A 17,472-nucleotide genomic window follows, 5' to 3' on the forward strand; every position below is an offset into this window, starting at 1 on the left:
GCAAATGGGCAAAAACCATTTTTTAACCTTATAATATCAATTGAGATTAATCATCATTTTGGCTATTATATAAGTTACCAATTGCCCTGTTCACAATATAATGAACATGGTAACTCTTTTCCTATCTCCTCTCCCAAGTATGTGCTTATGTGTGTTTGTGTGACTTTATTACCTGTATTTTTCTTTCTCTGCTTCTAATTTCTCCACCATTAGTAATGGCAGTTCCATATCCCTCATTGTTCATCTGTTCATGTCTGATTAATATTATCACCAGGTATAAGACTCGTCTCTGCCTCAGTGGAACAGGGGCAGTCTTTGTATAGAAAGCAAGGATAAATCTAAGGATTCTCACACAGAAGTCATTTAACATTCATAGCACTGACCTCTGGTAAGCAGATTTTGTGTGCAGTGCCATGAAGATTCATTGAGGGATGAAGAATTATTTTTTTTCCCACAGTAAATAACCTGAAGACTACTTAGTTCCCTTACAGACTTTTCATTCCATTAAAAAATGACAATACTGAATTCGCATCACTTAATACATACTAATATGGATCTCAGAAAATTCTCAGATTCGTTTTACCCTTTCCCACAGGATTTGAGCATCTACAGAGCATCTGTAGAAGTTGACAGAGACTGACCATCATGTAATACTGGTGAGTTGGCTGGCTTGCTAGGAGATAAGAGTCTCTTCAGTATAAGAAGGGGCACCTGAATCCTGACAGAGATTAAGATTTAAAAAAAATTATATCTTTAGATACATATTTATTTTTATTGCGATATAATTGACATATAACCTTGTATTGGTTTTAAGTATACAATATAATGATTTGATGATTTGCAATGATTTATATATTGCAAAATGATTACCACAATAAGTTTAGTTAACATCCATCACCACACATAGTTACAATTTTTTTTCTTCTTTTTGGTGATGAGAACTTCTAAGATCTATTCTCTCTTCAACTTTCAAATATATAATATTGTTAATTATAGTCACCATGCTATACATTACATCTCTAGGAATTACTTATCTTATAACTGGAAGTTTATACACTTTGATCACCTTTACCTTTTCTTACATTCTCCTCTTTATTTTTATATTCGTAATATTCATACACTTTTATGTTTGAGCATCTTGGAAATACAAGCCTGTGAAATGGGGCTCACTTAGGGCCATATTAGATAGTAAAAACAACAACCAAAACACCTCTTCTGCCTGTTGATTTACTTTGGGCCATTTACAGAACAAAATTGGGAAGTAGGTGAAGTTTTACTATCCTTATTCTTTCAGTAAACACTTATTTAGTGGTCACTGGAAAAAAAACACACACATCCTCTGGGGATTAGTCAGATGTGAGACTGAAGCCATATATTGGTTGCATGACTTTGGGGAAGTTGTTTAGCTATTTAGAACCTTGGTTCCTACATCTAAAAAAGGACTGGTAACCCTTATCTTAAGGGTTGTGAGGCTGGGACACTCAAGGTAAGTACTCAATAAATGCTGCCCATTACTGTTAGTATTATTACTGCTGTTACTGGCTCTAACATGCCTCAAGAACTATGTGAGATAAGGCACAGCCCTTCCTCAAAGGAGCTTTTTACTTTACTTGGGGTAGAAGACCAAAACCAACTAATAATACCATGATACAGCATAATTCTAGGGCAGTAATAAAGGTATAAACAAAATGTTACAAGATGAGACAATGGGTAAATTTGGACCACATGGAGACTTCAGAAAAAAACTCCATGACGAGGAAGAATCTGTGATGAGCCTTCAGAAATGAGCAGGCTCTTAGCAGAGAAAGGGGGAAAGGGACTGATTGGCATTACCCCAGCCTGCTCTTCCTTTAACCTGTATATGCTTACAATGGCTTCCACTACATTCTTCCTCCTTTTTGTACCCAGTACCTGCCTCCGAAAACAATACAAGACTGTTGTTTGAGGGGAAGCACTCTATTATTACATTTGTGTGTAACTCTTGTGTGGAAGTCATGTGGAAGGTTGTATGGTTAAAAGGTACTGTTGTTTTGTGTTCTGTTTGTAAAGGGCAGGGACCTACTGGATTTAAGTGAGAACCAGTCACCTTGAAAGGAGTGTCTCAGGCTGGACAGCCAGAAACCAGAGAGTCAAATCCAGGGCAGCTGCAGGATGATTCTCTTGGTTTTACACATGAACTTAACCAGATATTGGCGAGGTACTCTCCTTACAGAATAGGGTGGGTATGGGGAGTTAGGAATCCCAAGCAACTTAACCTGGAAGCTGCGGGCATCCTTTGGGGCTCTGCGTGATCCAGGTGTATGCGCCTAAGGTCCTGCACACCTGGGTTTGGAGTCCAGCTTTGCCATTTACCAACGGTTGATCTTGGGCGAGTTATTAAATCTCTCTGCATCTTGTTGTACCATTTATAAAGCGTGAAAAATAAAAGCTCCCTTATATGATTGATGTGAGAATGAAAGGACATAGCTCCTAGGCATGGAAACCTTCTAGACAAAGAGTCCTAGACTGTTCGTTCTCTTTCTTCCTTCCATTTCTTGTTTCCTCCATTTCCCCTGCCCTCATCAGCATTGAACTTTAATATAGAATAAAGACTTGAGTATTCTAGTCAGTATCAGCTATGCTAAGAGACACTGAGAAAAGAGGTTTTAGTCATGCGTGGCCTAGAATATCAAAGGGGAGCATGGCGTTTCTGGGGGTCAGCATGGGGCTGGCTATGGAAACTGAAAGAAGAGAACTTCAAAGAGGTGAAACTCTGGTGAAGGGTGGGGTGAGGGAGAACCAACACCCCGAGAGGCCAACCTTCTTCACTAGGATACTGTTCTTCCAGTGCTGAGTTCTAACAGCTCTACATTGTAATAAGGAGGAGCTACCCCCCTACGGATATCCATCCCTTAATATAAAAATGAGTAAACACATAGCTTCTTCCCAGTGACATTTTGAAATGAAAAACTTTGCCCCATGTGAAAGGAATTTTAGGAATTCTTAGGCAGTTTGGGAAAATTTCAGGGAGCAGGGGATGAGGACAGGCTTGGGTGACAGGGACATTTACTCTAGTCACTGGACTTAGAAGTTAGACATTTACTTGACCTAAATATAAGTGGCTTTACCATGGTGGGGCAGAAGACCAGAAGTTCCTGTATTTAAATTGCTCAGTCTCATTCGATGAGCCATGATGAATGATATACACTAGCTAATTTGAGTGTCTTCTTACAGCCTGGCCTAATAATACTCTAACTGACATCATCATCTCTCAGTATTTAATTCTTCTTTACTTGGGTCTGCAAATGCAAAGTGAAAAAGAGAAATGAGGCCAAAATGCTCTTCGGCACAAATATATGAAGCTAAAGCGGATTTTGGCCCAAATGATCCAGAGCATTGTCTCAATTCTCTGTCTTTTTAGCCCAATGGAGACAAGCTGTTGCCCTAATGGGAAATTAGGGATCAAGATGGAGCTAAACCTGGTTTGGAACTTGAAATGTGAAAATCACGGCTCTTTAGGGAGGAAAGCTGTATTAAAATTCAACTTCTATTTGACACATATATATCTTAGTTTCATGTTTGTGATGGCCATCTCACAAGCAATGTGCACATATCGTTCTAAATAACTAGATATCGGTGGTCTGCAGATGTTTGTGAGGGAATCACTTTTAGTTCTGTAAATGGTACTTATGGATATATGACAAGTCTATTGGGTTAGAGTTAGGAGGCCAACTGATTTGCAGTGATGCATGCATTGCTCTCAAAGTGAAAATCCTCAGCAGTGCTGAATGTACTTGGTCTTAATTCTTGTCTCACTAGTGACACTGGTGAGACAGATAAAAGGATGGTATTGAGAGAAGCGTGACATGAGACAAATATGTAGAAATATTGTTGCTTTTTGATATTAGTAATACTGTCCACAGGTCATTGTCTGCAAAAGCACTGACTCAACTCAAACTCACCAATAGTATCAGGAGAATTCTGGTCTCTCAGAATTAGCATTTAGGATATTTGCCTCATGGTTGAATGTCTGAAGTTGGAATTTAGGTAAGTTTTAAAAGCTGGGGACTTTTCTGAGATAGATACAATAACATTTTCAAGTCCACGGTTAAACAGTGGTCACTACACATCATATTCCAGGTTGGCTGAACTAGTGTTGTAAACAACGTCAGCATCACCTCTGTATTCTAAGCCATGCTAATTGTGTTGTACCGTTGAATGTTCATGTCTGAGTTCAGTACTCTCTTTGCCTTCCTTTGCTTTTAGAATGCACATGTACAAATTGTCAAAATCTTTCTCATTCTGTTATTCATTCTATTTCATTATTAAGTCTATTGGAAACAAAAATATGCCATTGTTATTGTGATCAAAACAACTGGTTCCACATCTTGATAGTTACATCAGTCTTTCATGCAGGTGGAGGTGGAGGCTGAGTGAGTGGGTAAACCTATGCCATGAGAAATGTGTATGTGTATATAATCAGATGCACATCTCACAACCAACAAATAAAAAAAAACACATCTAAAAGAGAAAGAAAAGAAATGACACATATCTTGGTCAGCGCTAACTTTACCTATTTCTGCTGACTGCATTGTTTAAACTCTCTGCGAGAAAGCTCTGCCCCCAAGAATTGCTCAATACCCAGCACAGAGGACATTGTAATGGAAAAACCCGCCACATCGACCCCTGCTGAGGGGGTTGAGTCTAGCAGCAAAAGATGATAGTATTGATAGTCAGTATCTCCATATCATCCTCATATAGTCGTTGCTTCCTTTGCTAGATGACAAACAAGGCAAATTTCTAGATACATCTCTGAAGTTCTAGAAGGCTTTTCAGGGTGATGCAAGGTTGAAAACAGATGCACAGTTGGCAGTCAAGGAGAATGGAAAAACAAGAACGAAATGAATGAATGAACGCGACGGAGTGCTCTCTGTAGTCAGGAAGGAAGAGCAATTCATATGAGCTTTCATTTCATGCCAGCTTCTACGTCAAGTTCCTTTCATTCATTTCACATAATCTTCACTACAACCAGGAAACGAGGCACGGAGAGGTTAAGCACCTGTCTGACGTCATATAGCCAATAAGTGGATCGTCCGATCTGCTGACTTCTTCACTTCGATCCAACTGCCTACCCGTAGTTTAGGGTTGGCATTTATATAGTTGATTTCATGCAGTACCTGACGGTAACACAACAGATGGAATGTTCTCGGATCACAACAAAAAGTCAATGAAGTTTCCTTCTGGTTCTACCTGCTAGGAAGTTATCACTGAGTGTCAGGGTTTACCCATCAGAGACATCAGTGAGCATGTAATAGGAAAATTTCACCTGTTGCAAAAAGCAACAAATGAAAATGGTCAAACGGGGAGGAGTGGTTTCTTTGTGTTATGTTAGAAGGTCAGAAGTGCCGGCGTGTCCTTCGTGAGCTCTGCCGTTTGAAAGTCTTTCAGTAACATCGGCAGGTCATTGTGTTTCCACGATTACTTCTTTCTAAGCAGTACATGGTATAGTCATTGAAATACCCTTATTAATTCCAGGCAAGTTTACCATTATTTCAGAGTTTTTCCTTGTTCTATTTGATATTTCCTAATTAAGAATACCAATATGCAGTTTATATATAGCTTTTCATATTTACTCCATAGCATAACTTACTATGAATAGTATATTTTCAGCTAGACCCTTCTCCATGTCTATCATGTAAAACAAACAAAAAATCATAAGAAGAAAAACATGCCAGCAATGTGATCATTTTCATTAACAGTGGGCCTCTCTGCTTCTGTGTGATTGAGATGCAGTCCGTTTCTGTTGCAGCTCTCATTTACTTCCAAGAAACAGTCCCAGTTGTCTAAAGAGTCAACACCTTCTGACAGGCACCATCTGGCCAGCCATTCATTAACTCCCACGGTGCTGCCTGTGAATTTGCCTCTCTCCCTGTGACCAGTGACACTGTTGAGAGCTGTTGTGGCTTAAAGCAATATTGCTTCCTTATCTGGATCATCCAGGCATCACCAACCATGAGTCCTACAGGCAATGTTCTACCTGGCATGTGGTTTTGTTATATCACTAAATGTAATACTTAATGACATTTTGGAAATTTAAAGTTGATTACAAATAGCAAAAGAATTAAAGTTTTGAAGAGCGAGTAGGTCATCAATGATGAAAATTTTTGTTTGGTTTGAGGATGGAAAACAATGTAGAAAATTCTTCTTTGGGAGTACTTTTTTAAAAAAAATTCATTAATTAATTAATTTATTTTTTGTTTGGCTGTGTTGGGTCTTCGTTTCTGTGCAAGGGCTTTCTCTAGTTGCAGCGAGCGGGGTCCACTCTTCATCGCGGTACACGGGCCTCTCACTATCGTGGCCTCTCTTGTTGAGGAGCACAGGCTCCAGACGCGCAGGCTCAGTAATTGTGGCTCACGGGCCTAGCTGCTCTGCGGCATGTGGGATCTTCCCGGACCAGGGCTGAACCTGTGTCCCCTGCATTGGCAGGCAGGTTCTCAACCACTGCGCCACCAGGAAGCCCCTGGGAGTACATTTTCTGAGAGGCGATTAACAAATAGAGAATCATGAGTTAGATTCATTTTCAGCTTACACTTAAAAATCCCTTTTGCTTTCTTGCTGTTGTTTTTTACTTTTATTATTCAGTTTTTCTTGGTTTACATCCCTGTACTCAGAGGTCGCGTGGACTAATAGAACGAAGAGAGAACATGAAGACACTGCAAGAATTTAAGTAACAACTTGTTACTGGATGTTTCTTAATTCTGGTTTTATCATTTGACAGTGGGACACAAGTCCCAAACCAACTCTTCCAATCTCCCATAGTTTCTAAAGGGCACAGTTTCTATGAATATCAAGTAAATAAGCATGTGAAAAAAATAGATACTTTTCCACTGAGCATCTATTTTGAGGTACATAATATTATAGATGTTGGGGTACCAAAGTATAAGACAACTGGCCCACAAGGAGCTTGCAGTTCAGTTGGAGGGATGGACACAGAAACAAACAAAATGTGACAAACCATTAAGATTCCCCGAATCATCAAGGTCTGAGGAGCCCTGATAATATGAGAGGAATCCCACAGAGCGGGAGGGGGTCTTCTGGGCAGAGGGGACAGCATGTGGAAGAACGGAGGTGAGATAATATGGTCCTTTTGAAACCTTTAAATAATTAAGACAATACCAGTTTTGGCAGAGGACCTGGCAAGACCTGAGCTATAAGAAGGGTCTGGTTCATGAACAGCTATGTATGCCATGCACAGCCATTGGCTTCTACCCTGTGGACAACAGGAGGGTGTCGGGGAGTTTTAAACAGGGGCATGAGATGATTGGAAATGACGTGAATGACTGTCGAGGGATGTTTGAGGAACGATTAGAGGGGACTGAGCCCGGATGTCAGAAACCCAGAAAAGAGTCTAGTACTTGCTAGAGATGCTGAGAAAGGAACTAGAAGAGTGGCAGTGAAGGTAAAGAGGAAGGGAACCATCAGAGGAATCGAGTATACAAGAGCAAGGCTCGTGGTCATTGTAATTAATCCAGAAGATCCAGTGTCAGATAAATGTTCCATCATGTCTCAGGCTCATGTGTTTTGAATTCATTTTTTTCCCCTTCTAGTTTTCATATAGGGAAGATTTTCTTATTTATTTTGTAAGAGTTGTTTGATCCATCACGAGTCTTGGAAGGATTCTTCTGAAATTTTCGATGCCAAGAACGTTGCCAAGAACATCACATTTATAGAGTAATTCTCCTCCCAAACTTTGAGCTCTATGAGAGGTAGGAACTAGGTTCTCTTATCCTTTGTTGTATCCTGAGCACAGTGTCTGCCATGTCATAGATGCTCAATAACTTCTTATTGAATGCATCAATGATCAATTCTGTAGTGCCACACAAACAAGATGCTCTGATAATCATAATAGTAGAAAACATTTGTAGAGTTCTTTTTTTTCCCTCCCCCCCTTTTTTTTTTAATTTGGTCACGCTGGGTCTTAGTTGTGGCTTACGGGCTCCTTAGTTGCGGCTCGCCAGCTCCTTTGTTGTGGCATGCGAACTCTTAGTTACAGCATGTGGGATCTACTTCCCTGACCAGGGATTTAACCTGGGCCCCCTGCATTGGGAGCGCAGAGTCTTAACCACTGTGCCACCCGGGAAGTCCCTAGAGTTCTTATAAGTACCAAGCACTGGGATAAATGTTCTTTGTGTGCCTTGTCTGATTTAATCCTTATAGCAACACTTTGTGGGTGTTGTTCTTATTCCCATTATGCAGATGAGGGACGTGAACCTTAGAAGTTACACAGTTGGTGAGTGGCAAAGCCTTGGCTCTAATCCTGGGTTGTTTAAAGGCAAAAACCCGTGCTCTAAACCACCATGCTGGATTTAATGACCCCTTGAATGACGTGAATTCTGAAAATGACAATTTAAATAAGTTAATCCTTTCTTTCCTCCTTCCATTTCTATGTCTTTCATTCCTGGATTGTTCATATCATTTCTCAATACATATGCCTAGATTTTACAGGCATGGATGCTATCTTCCCTTCCCTCTCCCATGCCTTCTCTCCTTCCACTTTAAATGATGACATGTAGTCAAGGTATTGAAGCATATGGGCTGAGTGGTTAGATATATGGGTCTCCATCCCAGTGGAGTGATGATCTTACACATTTTCCTCTCTAGCCTCTCTTGTGTGGTGTCTGAGTCTTCGTAGATGCCTCCACTTCATCTCTCTAGCTCCCCGTATTTAATTCCCCCTTCACCATCCCTACAGGTTGATGGCTAAGGTGTGGGTGTATGTAGCACTTGTAGGGAAAGTCAGATAACAATAGATACTAGTAGTGATAAGAACAGCCAGCAAGGAAGGTCAGCTCCTTGAGGGTAGGGACGAGGTGTTATTTATCTTCTCCGTACATCACCTAGTTCACTCCCTGGCATGTAGAGGCACTTGATAAACATTTGCTGATATACCTAAGTGTGTATATATGTATGTGAGCCATCTTACAAGAAAACTCACTGCCCTGTTTTATTGTCTGTGCAATGTAATCGACTCTCTTCTTTATACATATATTCTTAACACAGTATTGAACATCAATATGTTCAACACAGATCAGTGAGCATTTTTTCCTTTCTCCTTTTGTGGTCTATCTCCTTCCTAATGAATTTATTCATTATAAACAGGGAACCATTACAAAAACAAACCTTTTACAAGTAGCAATGCAGGTATGGAGGTTTCCTCCCCTTTTTGGTCTCAAGATGAATAGCTGTACATACCACGTAGCTTCCTTGGTAAGCCATCTTTTCCTTTCAATGTGTCTCTTTCCTTCTTTTAAAGGCTAATAATGCAATATACATGATTTTAATTGCAGAATTTGGTAATGTACTCCAATTTTACAAATACTGTGGCTAGTCTTAAAAAAAAAAAGAAAAAGTTTGACAATAACTTGCACTCTGCATTCAAGAATGTCTCTTATTTGTGATATCAGTTCCCCTTGTGCTTTGGACTTTGTTTTTTTTTCCATTTCACCTCCAAAATTACATTGAAAACATCTGCTAAGGACTTATTTAAACAGCTAGTTAATGCTTTGTAAAGCTCAGAGGTGCACCCATCTGTTCCGGGAGCATTCTCTTTTCTCAACAGCTATATCATATTTTCTACCTGTCTGACAGCTGGTTTTGTCTCAAAACTCTTAATTTCTCTCTATCAGTAGTATACACCTTACATTAAAGTTTATAACTGAATTTTCCTCATCTTGCTTTGCTCTGAAAAATCAAGTTGTTTCCTTCTTTTTCTTACGTCTTACTTAAATCTTTCAACGTTGTTTTAGTTTTTAGAGCCAAGATGTCCCTCCTTCAATCTTCGTAACCAAATCCAAGGCAGAATGTAGTTCTGATGGATTTCATCTCCAGCATCCTGGTCCTTGCACCACACCACCATGCTCCCCCCACAGCCCACCCTCAGGTACAGGACCCGACGCAAAGCCCTTTGGTTTACATCTGCTCCACAGCGATCATGGACACATCCTTACTAGGGAATGCGGGCCCATCCCAATATCACCCTCCATCATACCTCCTTGGACTGTTTCAGCTTTCTCAGGAGTGATGCAGGAACCAATCCTCTGTGTCGCCTGACGTAGGGAAACCCATTTCCAGATCTCTCGATGGTCCCTTGGAAGCCCCCCCACCCCCACCCCATCTAGGCTGAGAGGACAGAAGAAGCTCTCTCTTCCCCTCCACCCCTTTCAGTGGGCAGACTCAAGGTAACCACCTTCTCCACTGAGTCTCTTAACTGTTTCTCTCTCTCTCCCCTTTGTCCATCCTTTTTATATTTTCAAAATAAGTGATGGGGCTAAGGAGGTACAGTACCAATTCTCAGAAATTTCTTTTGTAAACTCTGGGTGTGGGGAGCTGTTTCATACTCTTTAGGGTATCTGATATCTAAAGGGTATCAACACCTCACTTGAAGAGAGATATGAAGAGTCCTGATTTAACTTCCAGTTACACTCTCCTGACTGCATTATTTTGTTATAGTGGCAGCAATTCAGATGCAGTAATTTGTGTTCTGCCCTTATTACAGAACATCAGATGGCATCTTGCAGCTATTTATCCCTTACATACTCAAAGATGAATTTACCCCATTGGCTTTTTTTTTTTTTTTTAATGCTCAAGCAGAGCTAACAGTCCTCTCATTCTAGACCACAGTCTTTCTGCCCAGAGCCTCCATATTGCCTTCCCAGGCTGCTCTGAGCTGCTTCCCAGGACTTCAGAATACTCTTTGCTCTGTATGCCCATTGGTATTTTTTCCTAATCATGAAAAAATTGTTGCTATTATTATTGTTGTTGTCATAATTGTTGTTTTCATATGTGAGGAACCTAAGAATTAAATTCCCATTTACACCATTTTTTTTTCTGACATAAGAATACTAATTTCTTCAACCTTCTCTATACATGTCCTCTTCTATTTTCCTCCTGATTTCCACGAATATCCTCTAAGAGGCAGCTACACTCTTGGTCTTCTTTCTTTTGCCTCATCAAGTAGAGAGGATGCTGGAAGGAAGAGGTACCTCACATACTGACTTAACCCTTAGAGAAGTTTATTTTGGACTGAAATTGGGGAGTTAAGAAAAGGCTTATCTGACTCAGATTTGCCATAGAACACTTGTTATATCCCTTGGTGTTTGATTCCTTCTCAAAATAGAGTTCCTGTGTCTCAGAAACCAAGCATAGTTTTCCATTTGGTCCTCAACCAAAGAAAATACTGTCAGTTCCAGGGAGTCAAATACAAGATTGTCTGTGCCAGTCCATTAAAAAAAAATTATTCAACTGCTATTATTAGTAGATGGCAGTTTCTAAGGGCAAATCCAAAGAATGAAAAAAAAAATGTGTGCAGTTACTTTGCGTTGATGTAGTCATGGTTATTTTTGTTTATCAAGGAGGAAAAAAAAAAAAAAAGACTACTTCTTGTATGTTCTACCCACACACACGATGGGAGCCATATTTCTCTGTAAACAAGTGTGCCAAGAAAGCTAGCTGAAAAGCAAGGGCTGGTAATAGACCTGGACAGTTACCCTCTCGCTCTTCCTGTGCTCGTGAGATTCTGGGTCCGTGGACTGGGAATTTTGCAGTTGTCTGGGCATCTGATGACCCATGGAATTTTAGGCAGGTGTTTCTGTGTGACCCGGTTATTCCAGCTGTGCAGTGAGTGGCAACGATAGGAGTACTGGGTAGTTTATTAGCGAAATGGAGTCATTGTTGAGCAAGGTATCTGCAGGAAAAACTACAAGGAAATTTAACTGCTAGAAGTGAAGCAAGTCTGTTTTTTATTTTTAAAGAGGAGGCCCAAGGACAGCGTATTGTGGAGAAGGAAGTCCTGGTTATCTTGACCATCCTCTGCTTCCCTTGGAGCCTTTTGTTCTTCTGGTTTTCAGAAAGTCTGAGACTTGTTTTAATTTTTCCTCTTCGTTAAAGCACCAGTGGAGGGCAATGTCCTCTGAGGGTTAGCCAATACCAACACTAGATAGCCCTCTAAACAGCATTAAAGTTTTATTGTGTGCTCTTGCAGATATGAGGGCAAATATAGGAATTTCTAGTGATAGAACGGCAGTTACAAGGGGTAGGGGGATTTCCAGCGCTCTCAAACTCATAATTGGTCACTTACACCATCTACTATTAAGGCCAGTCTTGGATCCAAGAATATATTGAAGGATGGTGATGATTTCACCGGCAAGCACTGGCAAACTCTGGAATATTCTTGTCAGAATTAAAAGCAGAGATTCTAATTTGCTCATGGGTTCATGGGTCGTCCTGGTTGGAACTTTTCCTGGAGATCCTTTAGACTTTTACTTGATGTCCTGTTTCTCTGGCAAGGCATGATATACGTTTCCTTACTGCTTTCCGAAGCTCTGGAGCATCTGGAAAGGCTTCCTCTCCTTCTCATCAATTCCTTGGAAGGTGCTTAGTAGCAGTACCAGGGCATTTGTTTTCCTGCAGAGCAGATGGGGGTAGACAAGAGCAAAACGAACTTTCCCACGTTTTTCAGTGAGAGTCAACAAGTCTTTCCATCCTACTTACTCCCTGCACTTTAAGCCATTGTTTCTCATAAGAGATTTTTATAATATCGAAAGCAAGGCACAAAACCAAAATTTGTTATGCATAAAGGATAGGTACTACAGGACTACTCCTAACTTTGAGAATCATGAAGGTGTTTTTCTGTGAGATAATGCGGATAGTCTCCTGCCTATGTAATGGCTTTGCTTCACCTTCTCTATCTGGACAGATAGCCACCTTCCCTGCTGAGCTGCACAACCCAGAGCGATCACCTTCTAACATCCCTTCCTCCCACTATCACATACCTACCACCTGGTCATGGACTAGTTTGTGTTAAGTTTGTGTTGTTGCAGTTTTTACCATTTTACATTGTATTGGATACGCATTGTAACTTCCTGACATTTCTGCAGGGTTTTATTCTTCTGGTCGAACTGAAAGTCTGACACCTGTGATGTTTCAGTTCCCTACTTGGCTCTAAGCCTTGGACCAGTCACATATACACGTACAGGTTCCCGAGTAATTTCTTTAGCATCCCTGACATTCTCTATCGTGAATGTTAAAAAAGCAAAACACAGTTGCTTAAAGGGAGGATATGGGATGAACCCAGCACACCAGCACTGAAGACATGCCTACAAGTACCCAATGTGGACATGATTCATGGTTGGATTATAACATGGCCCCATGATAGCCATCGTTTGGTGACCTGAAATGGAATAACTGCAAACAGTAGCATAGAAAGAAACACTTTAAGCACACCTGGAGCATACTTTAAGGACACCATACACCATCAGCTGTATGGTGATGGATGGAAACTACATTTTTGGCGGTGAGCACGCTGTAGTGTATACCGAGGTAGAAATACAATGTTGTACATGTGAAATTTATATAATGTTATAAACCAACATTATCTCAATAAAAACAAAATGAAAACAAGCTCATAAAGAAAACCCAAATAAATAACTTATACTTGATCAAATCCTATCAAATTTACCTGTGTACAATGTGGAAATAAAAGTCAGTTATGCATTATTGTTTAACCCCACATATAAAGGCAAAGTCATCAGTGTGATAAGGAAAATTGTGTATTTATGTATCATCTGTTATCCATTGTCTGTGGAGGATAAGAAATCTATATTGCCCTCTATCATTCTCAATTCACTATTTGGTTCACTTAAATGTATTCGTAAGAGATTCTTATAATATACAATGCAAGGCAGGAAACTGGTATTCATTGCACGTCAAGAATAGTATTAGGCACTATGTTATATGATTTCAACTTTCATTTCATTTTTGCAAGCATGGCCTGAGAATAGATATTGTTACCTCTGTTGTTTTCAGAAGAGAAAAGCAAAACCCAGTGAGGTTAAATAATTTATCTATAGCTATGCTTGGGGAGTGCCAGGACCAGGGTTCAATGCCATGTCTGTAAACTCCAGAATCCATTATTTCCCATTACTCCAACAAAAGCACTGGAGAAATCACAAATGTTTACATGCCAGACTTAACAAAGACATTTTTAAGGTGCAAAATATTTTTTAATAGAAGCAATAATCTTCAATTAAAGAAAGAAATTGATGTGTCGATAATAGATTAATTTTCCAAGACCTGGTGGCCATTAACTGGTTTAGTATTTATACCCTCTTCTTCCCTAACCCCCCACCTTTGCCCCACTCAGGCTGTAGGAACCTCCCCAACTTTCTATTTGTGTTTGTCCCACTGAAACCCCTGTCAACACTGGGCCTGCTTCCCCCGTGCCTTGTGGATTGGCTCTTAAACATAGAGCAGATTTCTTCTCTGAAGAAACTGAACAGGAGAGGTTCAGACTCAGAGAAACCAGGCATTAGCATGGGTGAGGGTGAGGCAGTGAATTGGAAAGAGGGTTTTGAGCGGAAGTGTGCCTAACGATGCCTAGCCCACAGGGCTAGCTTCTCAGACACAGTACTCAGGAAGGCCCAGTGCTTGACTGAACACTCTGCTGCCGCCATCTTGAAGTTCTTAATAGTTGTATCTTTGAACTTGTGTTTTGTAAGTGAAGTTCGATGGGATGGTGGAGCATGATTGTGAGCAGAGGAGACAGGTGCAATGTGCACGTCCATGGTTCTTTGCTGCCCCATTGGAGAATAGTGTTTGCAACGTCCCATGAGCACAGGATTCCAATGGATCCAGATGTGTGGTAGTTGAGCAAGCCTCAAAATGAATTCAAGGTAAGTGTGTTCGTCTATAAGAGAGGACACTGAGGCACTGACAGACCCCAAGGGACCACGCTTTCTGTTTAAATCAGAACTAGGGCAATTGCAGTCTAAGAAATATGGCCACCAAGGATCCCTACCCCACCCTTTCTTACTCCTGTTGCTTTCCTGTATTAGCCAAACCACCTACAATGAAGACGAAGATAAGAAGGAAAGGGAAAGATAGGGCAAAGCCATAGTTCCTTTTCCTTCCAGCTCTAACTTACTCAGCAGTAAGGTCAGGGTAGAGAATGTTGGTAGAACCTATCAAGAAGTGAAATGAAAACAGCTGTATGTGTGTGTCCAGCCATTGTTTTGGTAAGAATGAAATATACATGCAAGTACACACTATGCAACAAAAATTATGTAATTTTAGTGATTCTGCCTGAGTTAAATGTTCTTATAATTGCGTGTAAAATTGGCATTGCACAATATAAAGATGAACAGTAAAATTCATGCTAATAATGTAAAATTTTAATTTTTTTTTACTTAGAACAACTTTAAGTGGCAGCTAAAAAACACCGTGACCAATGGAGAGAGAGACTGCAGAAGAGGGGGAAAAGCTTTCTATTTTACTAACTTTAATGGAATTTTTCCTGCTTTTGGAACAAAGGGCCCACGTTCTCATTTTGCACTGGGCCCCGTAATTCATGTAGTTGGCCCTGGCAGAATGCTTGCCTCTCCCTGAGGGTCAGCAGTCAGGATTTTACCCTGAGGAGGGAGATTGGTGGATTCTACCCTGGAAGAAAAGAACTTCCATGAACTTAGGAGTTTACCAATATGCAGTGAAACTTCGCCCCATTCACTCTAAAGAGAAACCTACGAGGGTGTGGGCCCTCCCACGTGCACTGGATTTCCCATCGGTGTTTGGCCTCAGTCTGTGAACAGATGGCCAAGGACCTGCAAACATCATCACAAAATTTTCAGCCCTTTCATCATCCTGCTACCCTTCTCTGACTTAGAAGATGCCCTCCTTCCCAATTCACCACAGGTGTAGACCTAAGTAATTACAAATAGCAGATGCAATTTTAGTAATTGCATTTCTTGTCTGAAAGCGGTCTTCATAGAAAATATAACTTTAGGTGAGCTTCTCAAGAGTCGGTTTGCATCAAGAACAAAACCCTTGCAGATAGCTGGTGAGCTGTGATCCAGTGAAAAAGTCAGTCTAAACTCTACATTTAATGCAGTTGATGAAGTCATTAATACCAAGTTTGGGAGAAATATGTTCATGCTGGGCATAGAGGAAAAGGATTTAAACAGGTGGCTGAGATATTTGGGGAAAAGCCCAATTGATTTTAAATTGCAATTCAGAGTGAAGAACAGAATGTTGATACTAGCAGTGTCTGGCAGGCAGCTCAGTGGAATATTAGGTTTTGCTAGAATCAGGCTTCATACTAACCTGACGAGGCTCATTTCTGAAATTGGAAATCTGACAGAGATATGGGAAGTAGCGTATGCATGGTTATATCCTGAAGCTGAACAAAAAATAGTCCTTGACCATCCACCGTCCTTGGCTGGGGGTGCGGTGGGGGGTGGTATATGGGAAGAAAAGCAGGAAGATTTATGATCCGTTTAAGAGAAATGAGACGTATTTCTTACCTTTAAATAAGTTAAACAGAAACTTTCTGGGAGGGGGGGCATCTTCTAAGTCAAGTGATCCAACTGGCTCTTCTGCCTCTTGAATCTTATCTCCGTTGTACCCGCTGCTCTGAGTCTATTCTGTGGGGCTATACAGAAAAATGTAACCCTCTTCCCCATGACAGCCCTTCCCACTTTTGAAGGCAGCTACAGTGTGTTTTGTAAACATCTCTTTTGAGGATCAGACAGCCCTCTTTCCTTCAGGCTTTCCTCATCGCAAAATTTTCAGCCCTTTCATCATCCCGCTACTCTTCTCTGACTTTGTTCACTTATCAAAAATTTATTGTGCACTAACTACAGGCCAGGCATGCTTAGAGCTAAAGTACCAACATAAATAAGATATAGTTCCTTCCATGAACGAGTTCTGGGGCTAGTGGATGAGACAAATGAAAGAACTATATGCTGTGATAAGTGCTACAGTACAGATATGCATGGAAGATATTATGGGAGAATAATTTGCTTTTTTGTGCAGAAGGAAGTAATATGTTTCAGGAAGGGTTTGACTGGTGCAGAGCAGAGGGCCTCTCGTATCTTAGAATTTAAAAAATCTCATCCGTAACTCTATTTATGGGCCCCTTTTCATACCTAATGTTATTTATTTATGACTTCTTTTCTGATCTCTTTTTCTTTTTTATACTCATCAACAATTATCTATTTTATTGGTTCTTTTTTGTTTACATCTGCTTTTATTCTTATCAATTTTTTCTACTTTTAAAAAGTGAGTTTTCTATTGTTTCTAGCTTTTTGAGTTCATTAATTTTCAGCTTTCTTGAGCTCTAGTACATTCTTTTAGGTCAACACATTTCCTTTGAAGGAAAGGAAAGTTAGCCACACTTCATAGGTTTTGGTGTAGGAGGTGGTTTTGTGGCTGCTCAGTTATGACCAATTTGTAAAGTTAGGTTTATCTAACCCCAAAGTTCTCCCAATGACTCTCTTCAGATCCTGTCACGCAGAAGCCCTGCACAGAGTCTGAGGTCCCTGCTAAGAGGAACTTGGAATGGTCACCCCTGCAGAGGGTCACTCCCCTTGCAGCATCCCTTTGCCCTCCACAGCCATTTTGAAAGAACAGCAAAATCCCCCCTAATTAGGGCAGACAATGAGG

At 40.5% G+C, this 17,472-nt stretch overlaps 1 pseudogene; it reads left to right on the forward strand.

Annotated features, from left to right (window-relative positions):
* The window catches only part of LOC115866103 (translationally-controlled tumor protein-like), a 182,783-nt pseudogene that overhangs the window by 22,121 nt on the left and 143,190 nt on the right, over window positions 1–17,472 (forward strand).

Source organism: Globicephala melas, chromosome 11, assembly GCF_963455315.2.
Source record: "Globicephala melas chromosome 11, mGloMel1.2, whole genome shotgun sequence".
Taxonomy (NCBI): domain Eukaryota; kingdom Metazoa; phylum Chordata; class Mammalia; order Artiodactyla; family Delphinidae; genus Globicephala; species Globicephala melas.